The sequence below is a fragment of the Vombatus ursinus genome, unplaced genomic scaffold (genome assembly GCF_900497805.2).
Source record: "Vombatus ursinus unplaced genomic scaffold, bare-nosed wombat genome assembly UNPS02014802.1, whole genome shotgun sequence".
NCBI classification, from domain to species: domain Eukaryota; kingdom Metazoa; phylum Chordata; class Mammalia; order Diprotodontia; family Vombatidae; genus Vombatus; species Vombatus ursinus.
Window position 1 is genome coordinate 2,887,034 of NW_020954580.1, and position 25,577 is coordinate 2,912,610.

A 25,577-nucleotide genomic window follows, 5' to 3' on the forward strand; every position below is an offset into this window, starting at 1 on the left:
GGCTTCAGAAGAAAGTGGGGGTGGGGGTTAGGGTCATACTGTTGTTAGAATTAAAAGGGAACCCTAACCTATTTTGTATAATTTTATTGAGCACAAAAAAGAGAACAAAATTATTGTTTAGCACAGCAACTAAGGCAAAATAAAAATAATCACAATATGATAATGATAATGATAATGATAATGATAATGATAAAAACCAAATACAAACTGGAAGCTTGAAGAAATTGCCACATGCCAAACCACTTTATACTAAAAAAAAAAAATTGAAATATCCACCCTCATCATTGTGCCACAAGTTAGCAAAGTAAAAAATACAAAAATCTCCAAACTTTGTTACTTTTGTCAAATAAAGCAAAAACAGTTTTGTACTCCTTACAAAGAAGCAAAATATCCCCTAAGTTACCACATGTAATAGTTTCTGGACCTGTCAGCTTGAGTTGGATTGGTTTCTACTGAACTACCTTTGTCTTTTACATTGTCACCATCCCAAGGAGGATAAAGTTCATTGAGGGGAAGTGAAGAACTTTCTGACTACATAAACTGCAATGGAAACCAGGCTAATCACTTCACTCATTGACCTCATAACTTCTGCCAGGAAATGCTAGTTTCCTGATCCAAAATCTGAAGTGCAAAAGTGGTATTCTTTGTGGTGATTTTAACACATGACTTTCAAGCCTGTTGTTGGATGTCGGACACTGTGAAACACACCTCAGAAATAGTAGATGGGTGAAGGTGTGTCAAGTTGTACTCATGAACATCAACTGGAACCTGGGCAGTATATGTGATATGGGGGTTATTGATTGTCATAGTCACAGATGACCGTTTAAAATATGAAGTCATGACATTGGAATTAACCTTCAAAAACTGTAAAGTGGAATGAGATTCTGTCTATTTGACATAGATTTTCAGTACCTAAGTACCATCCAAAAGGGTTTCATTGACCTTTATTGTAGCTACTTGCACATCTATCCCTTCTATATTTTAGGCAACACAAATTTATCTCCCTGAGCTCATTTCTCAGTTTATACTTGTATGAAAGAGTTTCCACTGTTATGTTATTTCTAAGCAGTATTACCTAATAAATTTTGAGCTCAGGTTTTGCCATGGCTCAACAATCTAGGAATATCATCATGCCAATATTCATATTCAAATGATTTGGAAATGTTTCATGAGGAATAATAGGAAGTCACTGTTCATTTGAGTCCTGAATCAAAACTTCTTTTACCTACTACCCCCTATATTCAGGTGGTATGGCAGAAACATGGACAGGGGCTCCATAAATTGGATATTGGTTTTTTTGGAATTAACCCAGTAGATGACACAGTTAAACCTCAGAGAATTGTTGAGAATGATAATCTCACACAGGTCTGGAAGAGTTTCCACAGTCTTTTACTAACCAGTATTCAAGGCATTTCTGTTGAGTATCAGGCTTTCGAGAGTGAAGACGTGAAAAGCTAAGTGGTGAATGTAAGACAACTTGGGATTATAGGTGGCTTCAAGTTTTGTAAGGTCGGGTAGATTGTCCAGGGCATAGTGATCCACTGATACTAATTCACCCATATTGTTAATGCCAAGTTCTTTTAACCTTGATATATTTCTAAAGTCCCCTTCTTGGATTTTGTGAATTGGATTTTTGTTGAGATGTAAGAATTTCATGTTTGGAACCCTCTGAACTGCGAGCTGAGGGACAGTGATCATTTTTTTTTTTGTCATAAAAAGAAAGACTCTCAAGGTTGTCCAAACCCACAAAGGTATTACCAGGCTTGTTGGTGAGATACATTCCTGTCAAAACTAAGCTGTGTAAATTTGAAAGGGGCTTAAAATTCATATCTGAGATGCCAATCGCTGAATTTCCCCTAATCACCAGAATTTCCAGGTTAGGTGTAGAATCATACTTGTGACTATCAATCACTTTCAACTGTTAGAATTGAAGTGGAATTTCAGAAGATTCTTCAGCCTTGAAAAGGCATTAATAGAAATGCTGCTGGTCTGGTTATGGTTTATGTAGAGTTCTTGCAAGCTCATGAGGTCCTGCAGACAGTAGTCATTTATCTCCGTGATCTGATTTTCCTCCAGATGGAAGCTAGTGAACAGGGTGAGATTGGCCAGCCCCACTTCTTGTGTATTTGTGAAATAGTTCTGTGAAAAATCTACCTCTGTCAAATTGAAAAGTTGCTGGAGCTCATTGGAGGCCTTAGTAATATTATTGTTCTGTAAGAAGAGAACTAGAGAGTCGCCTGAAAGGTTGCTGGGAATTCTTGTTAAGCAGTGGTCATTGCAGTCTGCTTTGTAGCCTCTCTGTATGTGGATTGTGGAGTGAATCATAGCCTGATTTCACACACACGAAGTTGGAGACATTCATTACTCTGATGGAAGACTCAGTTAATGAATTCATTAGCAATTCCAACAACAAATGGCAAGCAACTCAAGCAAAGCTAATCTTAGCCTTGCTGGTTGGTAGGAAGTTCAAGCCTCAACCTTCTTCCAATTTAACAAAGTCTAAACAATAGTAAGAAAGATCCAGGACAGCAAGCATAAAACATAAACATTCAAACAAAGTTTTAGTTGTAGTGCTTGGCTATCCAGAGTCTGAAGAGAGATTTTCTGAGTTTTCAAAGGGCAGGAAGTAATTGGGAGCCTTTTAACAGTGCCTCTCAATTCCAGGCCTGGGCACAAAGCTCCACAGCATGAATTAGTTCAGTCAAATCAATGTCTAGAGACATGCCTCTTTATGCTTCTCTTGAGTCTTGTATTTGAAAGTCAAATTTTCTACTCAGCTCTGGTATTTTCATCAAGAATGCTTGAAAGTCCTCAATTTCTGCCTTGTATTATGGCCATAGAATATCCTAGTATCCCCTGTTAGATTATAAATTTTCTGAGGGTAGGCATAGATCCTTTTTTTCATTATTCCCTTCCCAGAGTTGAGCATAGTATCTCACACATAAGAGCCACCAAATAATTTTATACTGAATTGAATTTGTTATATATATAATGTATATATATATATATACTATTTTTTTTCTAATTACATGTAAAACTATTTTTAACATTCATTGAATATTTTGAGTTCCAAATTCTCTCCTTTCCTTTCTGTCCTCCCTCATCATTGAGAAAGCAAACAATTTGATATAGATTATACATGTACAATCATGAAAAACATTTTCATATTAGTTATTTTGTGAAAGAAAACACAAACCTCCCAAAAAAATAAGAAAAATAAAGTTAAAAAAAAGGTATGCTTCTATTTTCATTTACACTGCATCAGTTCTTTCTCTAGAGATGGATAGCATTTTTCATCATAAGTCCTTTGAAATTGTCTTGGATCATTGTATTACTGAGAATAGCTAAGTCATTCATAATTGAACATCACACGGGATTGCTATTACTATGTAGAAAGTTTTCCTGGTTCTTCTCATTTCACTTTGTGTCAGTTCATGTAGGTCTTTCCAGAGTTTTCTGAGAGCATCCTGTTCATCCTTTCTTACAGAACAAGAATGTTGCATCATAGTCGTATACCACATCTTGTTAGCTGTTCCCCAATTGTTGCGCATCCTCTCCATGTCCAATTCTTTGTCATCACAAAAAAAGCTGCTAAAAATATTTTTTTTTGTACAAGTAGATTCTTTTCCTTTTTTAAATTTCTTTTGGGTATAGATTTAGTAGTGGCATTGCTGGATCAACGGGTAAATATAGTTTGATAGCCCTTGGGCCATAGTCACAAACTGTTCTCCAGAATGGTTGAATCAGTTTACAACTCCACCAACAGTGAATTAGTGTTTCAGTTTTCCCATATTCCCTCCAACATTTGTCATTTCATTTTCCATCAAATTAACCAATCTGATAGGTATGGGGTGGCACCTCCAAATTATTTTAATATGCATTTTTCCATTCAATAATGACTTAGAACATTTTCATATGACTATAGATAGTTCTGTTAACTTTGTCTGAAAACTGCCTATTCATATCCCTTGACCATTTATCAGGTGGAGAATGGCTTTTATTTTTATAAATTTGACTCAGTTCTCTATATATTTGTAAAATGAAGCCTTTTCAGAGAAACTTGCTGTATTTTTCATAGTTATAATTACTAACTGTATTTCCCTCTGTCCTATTTTCCCTCTGCTTAACCTACTGTCTCTCTCCCTTCACCCTGTCCATTTGCAAAAGTCTTTTGCTTTTGACTGCTACTTCCCCCAATCTGCCCTCCCTATCACCCCCTCCCTTATTTTCTTCCTTCCTACTTCCTATAGAATAAGATAGATATCTATAGCCAGCTGTGTGCATATATTATTCCCTCTATGAGGGAACTCTGATGGGAGTAAGTTCAAGCACCCCCTACTTCCTCATCTTTTCTCTACTGTAAAATCTTTTTTGTGTTTCTTTAATGTGCGATAATTTACTCTATTCTATCTTTTCCTTTCCCCTTCTCCCAGTGCATTCCTCCTTCTTACCCTTTAGTTTTATTTTTTAGGTACCATCCCACCATATTTAACTCACATCTGTGCTCTCTGTCTATGTATACTCTTTCAAAATGGTCTAAAAGGGGCGGCTAGATGGTGCAGTGGATAGAGCACCAGCCCTGGATTCAGGAGGACCTGAGTTCAAATCCGGCCTCAGACACATAACACTTACTAACTATATGACCCTGGGTAAGTCACTTAACCTCATTGCCTAATCAAAAAACAAACAAACAAAATGGTCTAATAATAAGTTCTTAGTTACAAGTATCACTTTCCCATGTAGGAATGCAAACAGTTTAACCTTATTGGATCCCTTATGATTTCTCTTTCCTGTCTACCTTTTTATGTTTCTCTTGAATCTTGTATTTGAAAGTCAAATTTTCTATTCAGTTCTGGTCTTTTCATCAGGAATGCTTGAGAGGCCTCTCTTTCTTTAAGTATCTATTTTTTCCCCTGAAGTATTATACTCAGTTTTAATGAGTAGGCGATTCCTTGTTGTAATCCTAACTTCTTTGCCCTCTGGAATATCATATTTCAAGCCCTCTAATTCTTTAATGTAGAAGCTGCTAAATCTTGTGTTATCCTGACTGTAGAGCCATAATATTTGAATTATTCCTTTCTGGCTGCTTGCAGTATTTTATCCTTTATCTCAGAGTTCTTTCAGGCAGTCCAATAATTCTTAAATTATCTCTCCTCGATTTATTTTCTAGATTAGTTGTTTTTCTAATGAGATGTTTCCCATTTTCTTTTATTTTTTTCATTCTTTTGATTTTGTTTTATTGTTTCTTGATGTCTGATGGAGTCATTAAATTCCATTTGCCCAATTCTACTTTTTAAAGAATTATTTTCTTCAGAGAGCTTTTGTACCTCCTTTTCCATTTGGCCAATTCTACTTTTTAAGGAGTTTTTCTCTTGATTGGATTTTTGTGCCTTTTTTATGATTTGGCCTATTCTATTTTTTAAAGTGTTATTTTCTTCAGTATTTTTTATGCTTCCTTTACCAAGACGTTGACTGTTTTTTCATAATTTTTTTTGTATCAGTCTTTTTTATTTTCCCAATTTTTCCTCTACCTCCATTGTTTACTTTTTAAAATCCTTTTTGAGCTCTTCCAGGAATTATTTTTGGTCCTGAGACCAATTCACACTTTTCGTTGAAGTTTGGATATATCAGTTTTGACTTTGTTGTCTTCTTCTGATTTTTTTTATCTTCCCTGTCACCATAGTAATTTTCTACTTTCAGGTTCTTCTTGTTGTTATTTGCTCATTTGTCCAGTTTATTTCTTGACTTTTAGCTTTATGCTAAAGTAGGACTTTGCTTCCAGGGTGAAGGGGCACTGTTCTATGCCTTGTTTTTTTTTTTTTTTGTGCAGCTGTTTTCAGAGCTAGTTCTAGGGGTCTGTAAGTTTTCAGTAATTTCATAAAGGTAGTATGATTTAAGGAGAGGTGTGTTTTCTACCCACCTGGCTTGTGCTTTGCTATGTGTGTGGCCAGAAGCACTCTTTTCTGCCATGAAACTGTGACCAGGATCCCCACTCCCTTGCAATCCCTTGCACTCCCTTGCAAGTTTTGGTGTGCTAGTGCTCCTCCTCACCCTGGGACTGTGGATCCAGGACCATGACCCAGGACTCTGACCCAGATCTGTGTATGGGCAATGCAACAGAGTCCTTCCAGCAAAAGGGCCCCTATAATCTCCTTCTGACCAGTTATCTGTCTCCCTTACCATCTGTGAACTGAGTGTTCTGTTAGCTGCTGCTGCAGATTCAGTTGCCTCTAAGGCCTGCCATGGCTTGCTGGGGCATTACCTGTGTTGAATTGTGCTCTGTTCTCATCTCAGTGTGACAATTCTTTCTTGACAACCTTCTTGGTTACATTGGACTGGAAAATTGTTTCACTCCATCCTTTTGTGTGTTCTGCCACTTCAGAATTTTTTTTTTTTGATGTTTTATTGAAAGTTATTTGGAGGACAATTCAGGAGAGCTCAGGCGAGTCCCTGCTCTTTCCTTGCCATCTTGGTTCTGGCTATTGGATCGAATTCGTACATTTTCAGCTATTATTAAAATGTGTGAAGAGGAATGTTATCAAGGATTACACCCAATAGGAACTCACATTACTACATTTTAGGGTTCAAAGAAGAAAAGGACAGGTATTATAGTCATATCCCTTTGGAAATGGTGAAATCTATTGCTTTTTAGGAGTAGTAAGGAGGAGGTGGATTCCAGAAATGCTACTGGGGCAGGATCAACTAGTATTGGTAACTGATTAGGAGAGACAAAGATAGCTTCAGTGATGAGAAAAGATAATGAGGGAATTGTGGCACCAAGGACAGAGAAATAGTGAAATTAAAAGTAAGAGCAGGTTTTGGTTTGCAATGACTTTCCCTCTCAAAACTTATATAGATCTCTGCTTAGCAACTTTTTAATGTGGTGGACTCCAAAGTTTGAGACTCATCCTCTTGGAGAAGTATTGTGTGGCATGATCTTCAACTTTGTAAACAACCAATCAGAGGACAGAAAGATGGATAGCATTCCACTCTCCTATGCTTACCAGTCATGGGTACTTGACTCCAATACAACCACACTTACCCTTCACCTGTTATTGGCCCAACACTCTCCCAACTCTGCTCTTTCTAAAACAGGATAAAATCTCAACCTCTCCCTTTTTGCATCTGGCACTGGCCCCTCAGAATAGTTGTGACATTATTTCAAGCCAAATAACAGACGCTATTGAGAAAATCCTCCCTCTCTCAACCCCAGCTCAGTTCTCCACTCTCTTCTTCCTAGTAGTATCAGAAAGCACTCCTTAAAAGACAAACTCTGTATCATGGATCAGTGACCAATGAAGATGAGGCCTATTACTTTTCAATTTGGATTTGGATAGAATGAGTTGCACAAGTTGAAAAGGCATAGTTGAGTTTCAATCTGAACTGTACTGATTTCATTATATCATCTTTTGTCCTGAAACCCACCCCTTTTCCAAACTTTCCTATTTTTGCTAAGGTTCTAGTGTCTGTCATTCAGGTTTACAACCTCAACGTCATCTTTGTTTCTTTATTTTCACTCATCCCAGCAGGAGAAAGTGAGGCTGGGGACTTTGCACAGCTCTCCCTCACTTAAATCCAATCAACTTGCAAGTCATGGAATCACCTCTCTGACGTCATAGTCTTCTTCAAGAATGAAGGACAAATAATAACCATTGTGAATAGTAGTAGGAGCTTCCCTACTGGGGACCCAATTGCAACTGGCCAGTTAGACAACAGAGCTTTTTCTTTTTCTTTCTTTCTTTCCTTCTTTCTTTCTGTCCTTCTTTCCTTCTTTCTTTCTTCATTCCTTCCTTCCTTCCTTTCTTTCTTCCTTCCTCTCTCTCTCTGTCTCTCTTGGTGTCTCTGTCTCTGTCTGTCTTTGTCTCTGTCTGTCTGTCTCTCTTTCTTTCTCTCTTTTCCTCTGTCCACAAAGGGTATCATACCCTTACCTGTGGGTGCTCTGCCCGAAGGAATGTACATTTTAATTGCTGAAATTTTATTTTTAAGGACCCTACCTTAAAGCCAAATCATTCTCACTCTCATTGATTGGCCAATATAAGTCCCAGGCCAAGCCCCCCTTGCTCATTTTTTTTTCATTTTTTGGGGGCCTTGATTGGTTCAGAGTAATGTAAATAGCAATTGTTTCTGTTTTGGCCAGAAACCCTAAAGGTCTTTCCCTCCCAAATGGATTTTTTTCTAGGTAAAGAGGCCATTGTCTGCCTCATTTCTTTTTTTTTCCAGGCAATTGGGATTAAGGGACTTGCCCAGAGTCACACAGCTAGTAAGTGTCAAGTGTTTGGTCTGAGGCCGGATTTGAACTCAGGTTCTCCTGACTTCAGGGCCTCCTGACTTCAGGGCCATTGCTCTATCCACTGCCCCACCTAGCTTCCCCTCTGCCTCATTTCTTGCCTAGCCTTAATCACTGAATGGGCATTGCTTCAGTCAAACTGAGACCTATTGAAGATGTTAGCTTAAAAAGGCCAAGGTCCCCCACTGCATCCTGGGCCATTTCCAGTTGTCCTGATCCATATCTGGCCACTGGACCCAGATGGCTCTGGAGAAGAAAGTGAGGCTGCTGACTTTGCACAGCCCTCTCTCACTTAAATCCAATTCACTTGCATGTCATGGCATCACCTCCCTGATGTTGTTGTCCTCTTTTAGAATGAAGGACAAACAACAACATCCTGCATTTCCTCTCAGTTGCCAAATCTTGTTGATTCTACCTTCACCATATCTCTTATACTATGTGTGAGTATACAGAGAGTATATAACATATCCAACACCCTAGTTCAGGCCTTCATAACCTCCCATCTGGACTATTGCAGTGACCTAATTGGTCTCTCTATCTCCAATCCATTTGAGAAAGTGCTTTTCCTAAAGTTTAAGACCGTGCTCTCCCTCCCTTCCCCTACTCAGTGAATTCCAGTGACTCCCTACTGACTCAAGGACAAAAGGTAAAGTTCTCTATTTGCCATTTAAATCTCCTGACCAAACAGTCATGAGATCATGCAGGTCCACGTTGCTATATTGCTCCAATTAAAAGAATAGATACAGACTAGATTCTATGAAAAGTTTTGGGTTTTTTTTTACTATTTCATTTGAGTTGCCTAAGTTGTCGTAATTTAGGGAAAAGAATTAATTGAATATGAGTCTGGGTTTATAGCTTTAAACAGGATATTTTCATACTCTGGAATGCAAGGAGGCATAAATTACAAACATCCTCACTGAAAAAAAAAAGAAACTACATTTTAAGCAGCGAAAGCTAACAGAATGGAATGGTTTTCCTAATACATATTTCTTGTAATACTTAGCCATAGAGAATATACTATAAAGGAGATACTGATTGGCATGATTAGAACAGTCTTTGAATCTCAAATTTACACTATTGATACAAAGAACTCAGAGACGGTGTTTCAAATCCAAGAAAGCAGAGAGCTTCAGGTGCCCAATACTAATGACCAATATTCAGAAAGTGGCAATTAGTCCAGGTCTGACCAAATGTTGACTTTTATGGGTTTTTCTTTGTTTTCCTTCCTGGTGTGAGAAAAAGTAATTCTCAGAAAGTTGGAAATTGCTTGTGTTCTGTGACTCCTTTGCAATCATTATGTCCATTTTTATTGAATTTTCTCAGCTGCCACAGACCACTGTGCTTAGCATGGAGGCGAGTTACAAGGGAAATTAAAGACTTACAGAATCCTTGGTGAAAACATTGGAAAAAAATACTTATATGTATGTACATACATATACATACATACACGTGTGTATATACATATGTATGTATATTCATACATACATACACACCCGGGAAGCATTTTGATGTAGTAGAAAGAACAGTGGATGTGGAATCAATAAACTCTAGGGGTTCCTTATTTCTTCTAGAATCAAGTATAGCCTATTCAGTTTAGCCTATAAAGCCCTTCACAACCTGGCCCTAATCTATCTTTCCAACCTTATTATTCATGACTTCATTTCCTTTATGGTCTGGCCAAAATAGCCTTCTTGCTTCTCCTCACTGATAAATCTCTATCTCCCTTCTCCATGTCTTTGTAGTGACTGTATGCCATCCTTAAAATGCCCTCTCTCTTCACCTTCAAAGCTCAGATTAAGTTCTACCTTCTACAAAAAGGTTTTTTAGACTGCCTCCTCAGATCATAATGCCCCTCAACTTTATTTGTATTTTGTACAGATATATAGGTACTGTTTTATTTCCCCTATTAGAATATAATTTCCTTGAAGTAAAGGACTGTTTCATTTTTGTTCTTGTTTTTAATATTTCTAACTGTTATTTGTCCTTTGTTTTTGAAGAGGACCAATGACATCATGGGGGTGATGTCTTAACTTGTGCATGAATTAGATTTAAGTGAGGCAGAATTGCACAAAGTCTTCAGCCTCACTGACTCATTAAGTCCAGTGGTAAGACAAATATTAAGACAACTGGAGATGGCTCCAGATTCAGTGGATGACCTCTGCATCTTTGATGTCTGTCCAGTCTCTAAGCACTTCACAGCATCTGCTTCAGCTGCCTTCATGGCCAGTGGAACAAACTGCTCTCATCCATCCATGTCGCTGGGGGACATCTTCGTATGCTTGGGGTAGACATCCCTCTACCTCACTGACAGCTCTGAGGCTTATCGGTTACCTTCAATCTGGTTTAGCCCATTTGTTGAGATATACGTGCCTGGCATATACTAGAAATATAGCAAATGCTTGCTGATCATTAACAAATGATTGATTGCTCTGTATGGGTGAGCAGGGAGTAAGTACTTCATACAACAATGTAGTTTACCACTCATCTACATCTTAGTAAGTAGTTTAGTTATTTTTTGCCTGCCTCCCTCCCTCCCCCAAGTTCATTAGTTGGTGGCCAGTGTTTTGGCAGTGGGCTTCTCTGAACTAGCTAGGCTAGTCCTCTGAATAACAGACATGTAGTCCATATCAGAACCCATAACTAAAACCTATTGGACTTGATAAGATTTACATAGATAAGAGAATTCAACTCTTGCACTCACGCGTGTCATAACGAAACATTGCACTTGAACATTGTCTCTTTTCTTTTCTTTCCCCTCCTTTTCCTCTCTTCCACTTCTTCTCTGTCCCACCATTTACCCCTGTTTACCTATGACTCTTTTTCTCTGTCTCTCCCTCTCCCCTTCTCATTCCTATATACACACTTATTTCCTTGAAGCTGACGAAAGCATGACTCATGGTGAGAATAAACTACATAGGCAATAATAGTCATCTTCTCATACATGATACACATTTCCAGAGATAGGAAAGATACAGAGGAGAGGCAGGAGAAGGCATTAGAGTGGGATGTAGTGCCTGAACAGAATAAACACCTAACAAATGTTTGTTGACTGACTTAATGAATGATTTGAGTCAGGTGAAGCTAGTTTGGGAAAACTCCTTGGAGCCAATGAAACGTTAACAGAGTTTTTAAATAGCGCTAAGGGCAATTTTTGGCAGGAAAATATGGAGAAAAGGCTCTAGGTTCAGGGGACGACACGTCCAGTAGTTTAGAGACATTTTCTTACTTCAAGTGGGATTGCATTTTAATGAAAAAGGTGCAGAATTTTTAGAGTGAAGATGTTGATATAAATATAGACCTATCTATATATGATGGTGAACTGAGTTATTTATCAAAGGACAGCATAAAGTGATCTTGTTGTATGAGAACAATTTTTTTTTTTTTTAGAATCAGAGTCACCCACTCTGTGGTTGTCTCAAAATATAATCTGAAATTGGTCTCCCTAATTTGTAGTCTATACTCCCAAGAGAAGAAGTATTTTAGAAAAATTCTTCGTTTTATATCAGGTTCCCTTTGGCTAAACAGAACCTCTTGGTCCTGAAAGAAAGTTAAATGATTGTGTCTCATAAAAATATTCTCTTCACAATGGTCGGATCAGGTAAAAGAATTATCTTATTGAAAAAGAAAGCTCAGCGAGCTGCATGGGTTATCTTGCTAATATCTACATGATACAGTGGTATAATGGTAAAAATGGTAGGAAAACATATACAAACAAATACCAGACACAATCTTCTTAATGAAAGGGGATTAGCCTTAAGCATCATTTAAGGTGATCCAACAGAAGCTCCATGGGAACATGAGGAATTATGTTTTTGTTTTGATGTTTACATCCCTATGACAGCAAATGCTAAAACATATAGGCATAGGTGTTAAAAAAAAATACCAAGCAGCTCTGCCCTGCTAGAACTGGTTTCCTGAAAATGTTCACGTGTCTACCATAAGGACTGGTAAAACTAGTGTGATTTTATTGACATGGGGAACTTCCATGTGCAGAATCTCCCTCTGCATTAATAATGCAAGTTAATACTTTCTCTGAAACTTATAATCTTAGAGGAATAGCTAAAGCAGTGAGTTTTTAATTTTTTTTTAAATTTCACATTTTCAATAAACAACCATTCATTTTATTTCCCTCTCTCCCACCACTGGAGGGAAAAAAGAAAAACAAAACCCTTGTAACAAATATGCATAGTCAAGCCAAGCATATCCAAACAATGCAACTCATTCTGCATCTTGAGTCCTACATCATTCCGCTAGGAGGCAAAAATCATCATTGATCTCCTGGAATTGTGGTTTGTCATTTCATTGAAGAATGACTGAACAAGTTACGGTCCATGAATGTCACACAATAATATTATGCTGTAAGGAATTATAACAAAAGGGATGATTTCAGAGAAACCTGGGAGAACTTGTATGAAATGATGCAGTGTGAAGTGACTAAACTGGGGAAAAAATGTATACAAAGAGAACAACCTTTTAAGGATGAACAGTCTTGAAAGACCTAAGAACTTTGATCAATACATCAAGCATTGAGAGTTTAAATGGCTTGCAGTGGATCACACAATCAGTATATCTCAGAGGTAGGGCTTGAACTCAGGTCTTCCTGACTCCAAGGTTGGCTCTCTACCTTGCATATCATTATACTGTAGGAAAGAGAATTTTCCTGATGAAAGTCTCTTGATATTCTCCCAACAACATATCATACACACACACACATATGTATATATGTATATGATATAGACGCACATGTCACACACATGTATGTCATAAAGGTATGTTATGAACATGTGTATGTATATATGTTTGTGTGTATATATGTATATATCAATACCTAATGAGGTCTTCACCTTAGTTCCTATTCATTCATTCATTCATTCAATTTATTTATTTATTCATTCATTCATTCATTTATTTATTTATTGTTTTCTAAGATGAGTAGTACGAACAGTATGATGTAGACATCTTTCCTTTGTGTAAACATGGCCTCTTGGTTCTGAAAAAAGTTACATGATTGTATCTTGTAAAAATATTCTCTTCGCAGTGGTCAGATCAGGCTTGTAAAGAGGTATCTTATTGAAAAAGAAAGCTCGGCTAGTTGCATGGGTTTACTCGATAATATCTGTAGCAATTCTCAAAATACATTTCAACTTGAACTCCCAGACGTCGTTTGAAGTTTTAGTGTTTTTGCCGGCCCTTTCTGTTTGGTTTCGTATGATATTGTATTTTGAGGAATGTGTAGCCATTATGCCGTCTCTTTCAGTCTGTGAAATATGTGTTTCCTCCCTGCTTGCCACAATTAATATTATATTGCTTTATTTCCTCTGTCTGAAGGACACATTATTTTTAAGGTTATTTATTGTTCAGCCACGTCCTCTGTGTGATTCCTTCCCCCGATGAGGTTACCCTGAATATTGTCCTCCAGACATGCAGTAAAGCTGAGTAGCTGAGAAAATAACAGTGTAGTTAACCTCCTTAACACAGAAAATAAATTAGCACTAATCAGATAGGTACTAGGGTAGCAATTGCCTTGACATAATGAAATGTGCTGGCTGAAGGGAATGGTTGCCAGTGTCATTGTGCTGCACTCCTAGGGTCCCATGTGGGTCTGACATGGCCCAATACCTAGTGAGCCAGTGATTCCTCGTTTCTTAATGCAAAGTCTGTATCACCTTGGATTGGAGCCCAGCCAATTGAGAGTTATACTCACCCACTGCTGCCATCCCTGTTGATGGAAAATGGTGCCTCCATTATTAATTTATGTCTGCATGGATCAAATAACTCTTCTCTTCTCATTTCATTGACAAGATATCATGACAGCTTCATGGTGGATCTAAATGCCCAGACTAGAGTGAGCTCTGCTCCACTGTAAAGTATTTTGTCAAGGTATTTAAATAATGTACTGGGAAGAAAATAGGCCACGGGAGGTCTTAGGGAGAGGGAAGATGGAGGAAATAGTAGTGAGCTCAAAGGTGAGGATAAATGAATGCTCTAAATGAAACCTCACTGGGTCACAGCTGGGCAGCTACAGAAATGTGTTTTATGTTTTCATTTGTTAATTGAACATTTAATGAATACAGCAGTAATTAATATTTTCACTGGCAATTAATTTGAGAATTATTTCCCCTGTAAGCCATGTAAAGATATGATATATGAGGCATGACTAAGTTAGAGCAACTCTGTAAATTTATTTCGGCTTCTTATATTGAAATATAGCTATCTACCTTAGTTTTTTTCCTCATTATTATAGAGATTGTGAAAATTGTTGTTGTTTGATACACTGTTCTCCAATTGTTACTGTGCATCATCTTTTGGGCTATAGTAGGCCAGAAGGGAAGAAATTATTTTCTTATTTAATGTTTCCAGCAAACTGTGACAGTGAGCAATCAGAGGCTTATAACAGGTTCTCCTCTGAAGTGTCTTCCCCCGTGGCATGTGGAGTTTTCCAGGTTTCCTTCTTCACCCAGCTGCCAAAACATCTGGTTCAGTTTTGGAGAAATATTTATAGTGATTTTCCATCAGGATTTAATTACTGCCAATGGAACATTAATGGGTGCCATACTGGCCTAATAGATTTTATCTCTACTCCCTTATATCTATGAAGTGCAACTGACAAATAGGAGCCCTGTTCTGCAGTGACTTTAATAAAACAATAGCTAGAGAGTGAAGGGCCATGTCATGAGGGAGTTCAAATGATGGGCAAACCTCAGATTTGGAAGACTGGGGTCCTAACTTGTAAAGATTAATGTGCATCCTAAAGAAATGCTAATTTATTGCATCGAGACAGAAACCCACCGAATTACCAAGTAGACATATTTCACAAAGTAAAACATAGATTTATATCAACCACAGAATGACTGAGATAACCCGAAGATGTCATATCTTGGCTCTAGTTTCTACTCTATAACCCAATATTTCTTTGGGGCCTTTTTAAAACAATTGATCCTGAAGTGGTACATCTTGCTGCTGCTACCACCACTGCAAACTCATAGCCTTTCTGGTTTGGCAGGACCTGGGAGAGTTTGCACTTCACTGCCATTGACTTTGAGAAACCACAATCATATCCTACATACCTGCATGCTGAAGCATTAGAGTAAGATTTTATGGAGGCAAGATTTTAACCCAGAGAATCTTTTACCATTCACTGCCCCAAATTCTCACTTCATTTAATCACACTTTCAGAAACTTGACCATTTATTTCCTTTGGATGGACAAACATGCTTTTTTTTTTTTAATGTGAATATTCTAAGACTCCTGCAATTCTGGCAGGGGCTATCAGTAACTTACACCTTAGCATGAATTCGTTCTTCCTAATTATTTTTTTTCCCCAAACATTAGATAGGATCACTAAATTGAGAGAATGAACTTATTAATGAAAGGTGGAACAATCATTTGGAAGCATGGGGTAGCTTCCAGGAGAAATCTGGATGGGGTGTTACAGTGGGAGATTCAGATCAGGGAAAAGAGCATCATGAGAAAATTGGACATCTGGATGGGAGGAGGATGAAGGAAGACCCCACAGATGTAAGAGAGAACCAAAAAAGCAGGTGAAGGGTATTGAATAGAGTTTTTGCCTAGATCCTGAACTAGTAAAAGGCCAACCCTGTTCATCCTTATAATGGATACTCATTTGGATAACTTGATACCAACTATCCATACTGTAAATCCATTCCAGAGGAGTTAATTTCTGTCATATAACCCTTCATTCTAGGTAAATTTGTTTTGAAATCTTCTTTGGGATTTTCCTGTCATTCAATATCTCTATGACTTACAGATGACACTAATGAAACTATTCAAACCACCAGAGAGGAGATGGGGCATCTGTTAACCTCATAGTCCTAGGGAAACTTGATAACTATGTACTCTTCTGCTTTCTTGGGGAGTGACCTTTGATTTGTTTTGGGAGCTTAATTACACACCAACACCATGGTCCATCGGACAGCCCCCTGAAGAACTTATTGACCTTTACTGATTCCATTCTCTACATAGCACTGCTAATAGAATTCAATTAATTGGCCTTCCTGGTCATGTTGCCTCCTTCAAGACATTATTGCACACCCTTGCTCTTGGACCCTGGGCTTCTGACTGGGGAATATTCAGCATGTCTAGATTGATACTTACCATTTTTCTCCCTAGCCATCTATGTTCCATGTCACTACACGAGAACCCCCCTCCCCTCTTTTTCCCCTCCTTCTTCCCTCAGTTTTCTAATTCTGGCTCTGAAAATATTAATCAAATTTTCATTATCAAAATGATGTTCCCTGGCTACTGCACCTCTCTAAGTATGTTTTCTTCTTCAACAGGTTGTGACCCTCAGCTTCTGCTGAGAGAAGCTAGAACTCCTGTGAGAAAATTACTCTAACAACCAGTTTCAATTTTAGAGGACAGACAGCAAAGTATGCATACCCTTCTTTGCAAAGACATGATGCACTAAAGTCTTGAAATAAATCCTACATTGTTACATATGGTCAATGTGTGCATTGGTTTTCCTTCTTGGGGCCTCTTTATTATAAATACAGGATCTACTGGTACTTACTAGGGTTGGCACGAGGGTAGGATAGAACATACTGGGAAGTGACTACCATGCTTTCTCTACTCTGGTCCTCCCTCTCCTCCTTCCTCCAGAAGATGAACTCTTCCTTAGGATGCTTGACTCTGACAGATGAATCTTTGTCTTATCTTTTCTGGAACCAAGGCCACTTATTTTCAAACCAAGCCATATTCCTTTTATTCTCCTTTCCAAATTTATGTGTTATTTTACCCTATTAGTATGTAAATTTATTGAAGGCACAGACTATGCTTACTTACTTTGTATAAGTTTATCCAGTATTTTGCATGGTGCCTGGCATGTAGTAAGTACTTAATAAATGCTTTTATATTAGGGAAAGAAAGGAAGGAAGGAAGGAAGGAAGAAAGAAAGAAAGAAAGAAAGAAAGAAAGAAAGAAAGAAAGAAAGGAAGGAAGGAAGGAAGGAAGGAAGGAAGGAAGGAAGGAAGGAAGAAAGAAAGGAAGAAAGGAAGGGAGGAAGAAAGAAAGGAAAAAAGAAAGAGAACAAACAAAAGAAAGAAAGAATGAAAGAAGGGAGGGAAAGAAGAAGGGAATGAAGGGAGTTATCAATCAAAGTTTTTAAAAATATTGACAAAGCTGAGCCAGGTCTTCTAATTCCCAAGTACAGTAGTCTTCTTTTTACTTCATACTGCCCCTCTGCAAAAATATTATTTTTGCATTTTTTTATGTCTGATGCAAATATAAAGTCATCATCGTACAAAAACTCATATATTACCATTTCAAGGACCTAGAATCATCTAATTAGATTATATGAATTGTAAAAGACTTTAGAAATCACCTTTCCTGCCTTTACTTGAAGCATCCTTGATATATGGTCATCTTGTGATAAAGTTCATAGTGGCTGAATTGGTAGCATAACTTTTAAGTCTGAAAACATATGCTAATGACAATTTCCAAATCTCTTATTCAGCTTTCGGACATGGTTACACAAAGTTGAATAAGTCTTAACCTGCTGCAGAACCCTAACTCAATCTGTGGTGTATGAAGAATGGACATCGTTAATTCTTCCATAAGCACTCAATACTATAATCATTATATTATTATTCTAACTAATTACTAAAACTAATTTCAGCAATTTACTCAGGAGGTAGCACAGAACAGTGTAAAGAGTATTGGATTTGGGTTCCTATAACAATGAGAAACACACTTCACTTATCTGAGCCTTGATTTTCCTCATCTGTAAAATGACAGGGTTTGTCAAGGTATGATTTCAATTTTTTTTTTCATCTCAGGACCCCTTGACACTCTTAAAAAATATTGAGGACCATTAAGAGCTCTTTATGAGGATGTTATTTATTAATATTTACTGTAATAAATGTCAAAACTAATACAATTTTAAAAAATATTTATTTACTAATTCATTAAAATAACAATAAACTTGCCACATGCTAACATAAGTATCATTTTTATGAAAAGTAGCTACTTTCCAAAATGAAACAAAATTGAGAAGATTTTCATTGTTTTACATATTTCTTCAAATGTCTTTAATGTCTGACTTAATAAGAGACAGCTGGATTCTCATAGCTGCTTCTGCATTCAATCTGTTGTGATATGTTGTTTTGGTTGAAGTGTATGAAGAAAATCTGGCTTCACATAGATATGTAGTTGGAAAAGGGAGAATAATCTTAATAGGCAGATAATGTTTTATATTGTTATGAAAATAATTTTGACCTTGAAGATCCTCTGAGATGGAGGTACCCAAGGGTACTTAGACCACACTTTGAGAACCACAGCTCTATAAGAACTAGATACACTTCCTAATTTTAAATATATGATCCTATAAATTAATTTTATTGAATATCTGATAGAGCTCTGGCCTTAGTGATGGCATAAAACATTTAGGAAATAGACTGTAGAAATCTTCATTGTTTTCTTCTGCTATTGCCCCGCACGTTTTGTGTTGCAAACACAACAGCACCAAGATTAACTCACTCCGAAGGGACAATTTTATAATATATGTGAGTTGAATTCAGAATATAGGACAGTGTAGAATTGAAGTGGTTTACCAGACTGTTAAAACTGAGAAGCAAAGCCAGCGTAGCCAATGCAGGGCTGATGGCTTGGGGAAATAGTGAGGATTGGATGGATTGGAAATCATAAAGAAGGCAAAGGACAATATTAGGGAATCATAAGGCGTGGGGAAAGAGGGAAAGAAATAAAATATTATAATTAGATAAGGAATTAGGGACACAGAATATTTGTGTGTGATGGTAAATCAAAGGTATGATCATCTCTGTGTAGCTTAGGTGGGATGGAGGTCATGGGAATTGAATAGATTGAGAGAGTGGGAAGTTAGAGGATTTTAAGGGGTTTTCTTGTGAGTGCTGAAGTTGAAATCATAGGTTGGGGTGAGGAAAAAGACTGTGGGTCAGGCACTAAACTCATAGAAGAGAGAGGAGTCTTGGGGGGTTCAGGTAGATACCTTTCACCAGAATCAGAACTGGGTAATACATTTGATCTGAATGTTACAATAGGGATCAAAGAAACTTCTGACTTCCCCTAAATGACTGGTGATTTGAAGGTATGAAAGAAAAGTGTAGCCAGTACTGAAAAGAATGTCCAAGGAAACAGCATAGTGGAGGAGTCAGGTCTTAGCGAGTGCCAGAAGATGGATGTAACAAGAAAGGAAAAGAGCCTTTTGGGTTTAAGAGCATAAGGTGAAAGGGACAAGAAGATATGGAGTGGAACACTGAAGAGGCAGAGTTGAAGTAAATGAGACTAAGGGAGCAGACATCTGGGGCTGGGGAATAGGGCATGTTCATTGGTTGTCAGGAGTTCAGAATCACTGAGATGCTGAGGAATAGGTCAAGGCAGAGTACTAGTGGATAGAGACATTGGTTAGGGGATGTGGGTCCAAGGTTGTCCCTCAAGGTATGACTTTGTATCTGAGGTGGTATTGTATCATGTGACGACCCTAAAGGTCATCATAGGAGGCAGGAGCAGTAGGAGTTATGTCCTAGGGAGTCTGGGAATTAATTCAGGAGGAAGAAGGTAAACGTCTAGGTCTATCTCTTCTCAGAGCAGTCATGAGGCTGGCCCTTTAAATGAGAGGGCTCTGGCCTGAGAGAGGGTTGGAAGCTGGAAGTCAGCAGGGGGTGGTGTGGTGGATCTAATCCTGGAACTCGAGTCAGCTGGTAAAAGCCTTTTTTTAAAGCCTGCTGTATGAGCCTGGAGAGGTAGTTTAACCTTGCTGAGCCTCACCGTCCTCATCTGGAGGTAATAATAACACTTGCTTCTAAGAATATTTTTTGAAGATCATACGAGCTAATTCTCATAAAGTTCTCTGCCAGCCTCAAATCACTAAATGAACATGACCTTTTATTCATATCAGCACAGAGGAAATGGGAAATGATTACAACAAACTCTCAAACCTATGGAGTTTGGCATCACCCCAAATGTGCTACATGAAATGCAATAATCTGGCTCTTGGCCTCTCATTTCATAGTTGCAGAAACTGAAGACTTAGTAGCTTGGTCTATACAATCCTGAAACTGGAACCTCCTTGATAGTAGGAACAGTTTTGAATTTGTCTTTGGATTTCCAGAACCTACCAAAGTGTCTAGCACATAGTAGGTGCTCATTAAATATTTGTTGAGTAGAAATACTTGTTGATTAAATTGAGTTGAATATAATCCTCTTAGCTCAACAGTTCCATCAGAGCTCTGTTTCCCTTCCTCCAACCCTCCCCAGGGGTAATCATTGTAATTGCTGTACAATTGAAGCATGGTTGCTAAGGTGGTTGAAGGAACAGTATTGATTGACCACACTCTAGCCCTTTATTTCAGCTATCAAAACAGAGCAATCTAATCCATTGTGTGGTTATCAGTTGTAGCCAAATTGTAGGGTTTGTTTAGTTTCTCCCAAAACAGCTGCCCTATTTCATCTACCCAGAGAGGGACAGTCAGGAACTAGAACTCTTTTGAGAACAAGCAGGGCAGAGAGAGGAAAGGCCACATTCTAGTTTCCAAATGTAACTATGGGAAAAATCAAGAGCCTGACCCGTATCTGGACTCTTGATTTTCCTTTGACTTCCATGGTTCTCAAAACGTTGACAGAAAGAAGCTTTGCCATACTTGAAGCCATGAGGAATGGTTTGGTTTGCCTTCTTTTATCATCATCAAGATTACTTTTCTTATACTCTACAGAAGAGCAAGTTAAACTGGAAATGAATTGATTAAAAGATGCTTGTTTTATGTAAAAAATATGTGAACCACTGATACTATGAGACTTAGAAGTTATGCACCTGTTGGCACGGAATTCAGTCAGATGTGAATTTTTAAGTTATTCTTACCATTTTTGGTCCTTCCAGGCTCATAACCCCCAAAATAGAGCCATAAACTCAACCCAAAGTTGATCTAAGACTATATTCAAGCAATAATAAATGACAGGGCATTTGCCACCTGAAAATAATTTTAACTAAATTCAAACTGTGCGCTGCTTTTCTTTACCTGAAAGGAAAGAACGTTGGGTGAGTCATGCAACTGTCCTCTTTCCTTTTCTTGCTTGGGGAAGTTAATGTTTTGCAGAAGGTTTTTAGTGATGGATTGATTGGGGTAGGTGTTTGTTAGGCTTTGATGTGCCATAGACCGAGGCACAGACTCAGAGGAAGCCAAACCATCCTCCTTCAGACTCTTCCCGAGCCCTGGGACTTATTTCAGAACTCAGTTGGGAGACAAGCCCATCTGACAAACAGCATGCAAAAGTGCCCAGAATTCTCTGATGCACAGTTAGCAATACTATTTTCCTGGAGGTAGATCAATCTCAACCCCTGAACCTTCAAGAAAGCTTTAAGGTTTTGAGAAGCAAGACTTAAGACAGCTTATGAACTTAGGAAGCCTAGAGCACATGAAAAGAGCAAGGTTAACCGAACTGTTGCTTTTCATTGGTGAGAAAGAAGTCACTTTTCTTGTTTCGCTCCTTTTGAAGTGTTTCTAAGGGGGGAAAATGTCTCTGGCTCTATCATTTTTTGAAGAAAACATATAGCATATTTCAAAAAGGCTGATATGATATAATTTGGCATCAGGTATAATAATAATTACAATTAATTAGAATTTCTATAGCACCCACTCTGAGTCAGGCACTGTGTTGTGCTTTACAAATATTATCTCATTTGATCCCCAAAACAATCTTGGGAGGAAAGTGCCATTATTATCCTTAGTTTTCAGTTAAAGAAACTGAGGCAAACAGAAATTAAGTGACTTGTCTGAGATCACACAGTTAGTAGGTGTGTGAGGTCAAATTTGAGGTCAAGTTTTCCTGACCCCAGGCCCAGTGCTCTTCTATTCACTATACCAATTAGCTGGTATTTCCCAATGATAGTGATTCTGACTCAACTTTCCCAATTTCATCGGGGAGAAGAGGAGGAACTTATTGAAAGATTTTTTTTCCCTCTGTGCCTGGATACTACAAGATAACTTTTACAGGACTTGGTATATTGAGGATCTTTTCCTCTGTAGTGTCTGGTGATTGACACAACCTTGCTCAATTTTACATAAATCCTAGGGGAGGAAAGTCTCATCTTTTGTATCCCAGTGGTGAATTTTGAGTCCCTTATTTTGAGACTTCCTGGGTCATGTGGCTTCTTCATGTATGTGGGTTTAGGAGGGAGTTAGTTGGTGTGGGTCATCGGTCAATGGTGACAAATGCCAGGTCTCTAGCAGGCAATGACCCATAAACATCTGGCTAGTCTCATTTGAGAATGGTTCTGATGTTCCACTTGTTTTAATAAGACAAAGAAAGAAAGCCTTCAGTATGGAGAACTAACAGGGAAGATATAATACTCCTGAGCTCCTCCTTGCTCCAATCTGAGGCAGCTAAGCAGAGTAGTGGTTACAGCATTGGGCCTGGAGTCATTACAATTATGTATAATTACACAAAACAAATCTTCACGTTAGCCATGTCCAAAAGAAAATAAAGAAAGAAAAGGAGAAAAAAGGAAGGAGAGGGAAGGGAAAAGAAGAGAAGGGAAGGAAATTTATATTCCGGGTCCATCATCTCTCTACCTAGAGGTAGATAGCATGTTTATGAGTCCTCTGGAGTTGATCAGTTATTAAGTATTTCAGAATTCATTATGAGATGTTATTTGTAAAGCACTTAGCACTTAGCACAGTATCTGGCAAATATTAGATGCTTAAAAATGCTTGTTTCCTTCCTATCATATCTGCATGCTTTCATCCTTTACTTTGCCCACATTCTCAACCTCATCTAACCTATTCCTCAACTATGTCCTGCATCTCTCCTAAAGTCAACAGAGGGATGCCAATAAATGCTGAACAATGAGCTCTCCAAATAAATTGTATACATCATCCATTTTTAAGTTTATCATGCATTATTAACATTTTCTCCATAATTTTAGTAGGTCTATGTGATCAACAAAACAATAAATCAAGCCCCAATTTGTAGCATTTGCCAATTTCTGAGCGGTAAATGCTCATACCGGACATTTAACAATTGATATGAGCTGACTCTAGCACATCCCTCCATGCCCATTCTGTGACTTTGGGCTATTCATTTAACTTCTCAGTAGCCTTCTAAGACCATAAGTTGTAGAATAGCTGCAGAAGGTCCCTACAATGGTGAAATCACAGGATACAACAAATATTTATTATATATTTATGCAAACACATGTAATATATTGATATGTTACATACTCACATATTTGTATGTTGTTCGGTTATTTCAGTCGTATCTGACTCTTCGTGACCCCATTTGGGGTTTTCTTGGCAAAAATACTAGAGCAGTTTGACATTTCCTTCTCCAGCTCATTGGATAGATGATGAAACAGATGCAAACAGGGTTAAATAACTTGCCTAGGGTCACACAACTAGTAAGTATCTTAGGCCGCATTGGAACTCAAGAAGATGAGTCTTCCTGACTCCAGGCCCAGCTCTGTATATACTGCACCACCCAGCTGCCCCATATATATGTGTATATCTAGGTCTATATTTATGTCTCTCTGTATATCTATGTCTATATATGATAAGGTAAAGGGGAGAATAGTAAGCTCAGTTTATGGCAACAAAAACAGAGCTTTTCCAACTATATTTTCTTTGCTGATCAAGACCTTGACTAGCAATAATAGTAACAGCAATAAGAACTCCCATTAATACCATGCCTTCCTATTTGCAAAGTGCTCTACATACATGATTTCATTTGACTTGTCCTTCAGCATCCACTCAAAGGAATGTGATTAGAAATCACTCGGAGCTGATTAGTTTTTAATGAGCTGATCTAGGGGCTCCTTCTCATCAGTCCTAGAATCATAGATTTAAAGTTGGAAGAGACTTTGGAGGTCATTGAAGTCCCAAACCTTCATTTTAAAGGGAAGGAACATAAGGCAGCAGAGAGATTAAATTGCTTGTTACATAGTGTGTAGCAGGTTTTCTTTTTCTTTTTCTTTTTTTTTTGCAGTTTTTTTTCCCTTTTTTAGGCAATTGGGGTTAAGTGACTTGCCCAGGGTCACACAGTTAGTGTAGCATATTTTCTGACTCTAAATCTGCTGCTTTTGTCACCATACCAACCTCGGACCTGAGTTTGTGTATCCCTTCCTCTTCTTTGTCAATGGAAAGACTTGACCTTAATCTTAGACTGGAAAAAAAAAATCTACTCTCTTGGACTATCTACTGACATTCATTTTATAACTAAGTGCTCTAATGAAGAGGAAAAGGGTAATTGAAATGAGTTTAAATTAGATTGTCAATTACCTGCCTTACATAGGTAATTGAAATCTCCCTAATTATGGTGTCTGTGGGCCTAGATGCTTTGTAGTTAGGAATTGTCAATAGAAAGCAACTTTAGATGAAGTAAGAAATAATCTTGAAAAATGACTTGAGGAAAAATATTTTTAAAATATCCACTTACTCAGAGCACGGATATTATTTTTCCAGTCCAGCAATGAAGACATACATAAGTAGACAAGAGCTGCAACATCTCTTGACTGTGAAGTGCCAGTTTTATCAAGGTGATTGAATGGCATTAAGATTTTGCCTCAATCTTCATTTCCCTAGTTTTCTCCAATGTTTGTAAGGTTTTCATTAGGGTCAGTGGGAGCTATCTGCTTGTGGGAATGCTTGCCAGGTGTAAGATTCCTCCTCAAGGCTCTGAGAGAGCATTAGGATAAATATCGGCAATTGGGTTTGCAGATGAGACAAATGGACTATGTGTGAAATAAAGTTAATATACTGAAGTAATAATTACTTCAAGTGTCTTACAGATCAGCATTTTATTGAAGAGGCTCCAAGAGTAGGTGGAGGTAGGTTGAATTCTAGAGAAAACTCATGAAATGAAGAATGTATCAAATGTTAGATTCTAGGATAGGTTTGACTATTACAGAAAATATTTACTTTCAAATATGTCCTTACCCTTTGTCATTTTCTTTTATCACTGGTTATAGGTTGGCCCTTAGGGTTTTGTATGTTTTTTTTTTTTCTGGAGGCAATCTGTGGGTTTTTTCAATTGACATCTTGTTTTCTGTATTCAGGCAGTTTTCTTGTATTTTTTTTTATTATGGTGTTTATGTGTTTTGATTTAATGTGTTTTTCTGGGATATCTATGATCCTTAAGTTATTTCTATGAGTTCTATCTTTGAGATCGATATGTTTAGCTTTTATAGAGATTGTATTTTCTTTTAATGTTATTGTTTCCTTCTCCTCTTCTTCCCGATTGTATTTGTTCATCCAATCAATTATTCCCTTTTTGTTTCATTGGTGAGACTTGTCACCCTGGAGTC

General features: G+C 37.8%; 1 pseudogene; it reads right to left on the reverse strand.

Annotated features, from left to right (window-relative positions):
• Positions 1-399: 399 nt before the first annotated feature.
• LOC114051487 overlaps positions 400-25,577 on the reverse strand; it is a 33,353-nt pseudogene continuing 8,175 nt past the window's right edge.